Below are 994 nucleotides of genomic sequence, written 5' to 3' on the forward strand. Positions count from 1 at the left end.
TCATTTTAACCTTTATCACTTTGTGTAATTACATTGGCTATGCCACACTGAAGTCTGGTGACCAAATCAAGAGATGTTATTTGGCTGTGGGAAATATTTTTAGCAATGTTATGTATATGGAGAACAATGATTTCCTTCTATTGGCTTCTATGTCTTTTTTTGCAACGATGATGCTTTCTTGGCTTTTGTCTGTACATACCGAGGGCTTTTAAGATGCATCACCTGTTTCTTTTCATCCCCTTTCTTTTTAGGCGGCATTCTCCAAAACTTCCTTCCAGTTCTGCACAGTGTATAATGTTCGAAGCTCTCCCTCAGAAAATAGTCTAATTTAACAACGTACCTGTTTGATTGTTTATTGGAAAGAAATGTACTATGTGCTGCCTGTATATTGTATATAATTGTAAAACGCATCAAAAAGATCAAATCAAATAAAAGTCCCATTTGAAGACCTATGACGTTTAGTTAGGGGCTGTAATTTTACACAGAGAGATCTCAAATGCAATAGACATTGTTTGCTGTGCAAGTGTGCATGTGATCTTGCATTTACTTTTCAAATGGGTGGTGGATTGCAGTCACGTGATCAGTTTTTCAAAGGAGCTTTGTTATTTCTAATGTGGTGGCCTGCAGCTTTCCTCATGTTAACATGACTTTGGAATTAAAGTATCATCAGATCACTTCATGTGGATTTTTATACATTATTGCTATGGAAAGCTTCAATGACAAATCATTAAAGTTTGATATTACATTTGTTCCAGTTTGTCACACGACAGAAAAATGTGTTATTAACCACAAAGACGTTTAATCATTTAAAAAAACTGCAAGTAAATAAAATAAATATTAAAATCTCGAAAAACAGCAACTCAAACGGGGCGGGCGTGTCCGCTGCCGGAATGAAGCCACGCCTACTCCAGGGACAGCTGCCGTCTCGCTAGGTTGTGGCTAGAAGGGGTTCAGCCACGGCCAAAATCTCGAAGTCTCGCGATGTTTTCATCTT

The sequence above is a fragment of the Paramisgurnus dabryanus genome, chromosome 2 (assembly GCF_030506205.2).
Source record: "Paramisgurnus dabryanus chromosome 2, PD_genome_1.1, whole genome shotgun sequence".
Taxonomy (NCBI): Eukaryota; Metazoa; Chordata; class Actinopteri; order Cypriniformes; family Cobitidae; genus Paramisgurnus; species Paramisgurnus dabryanus.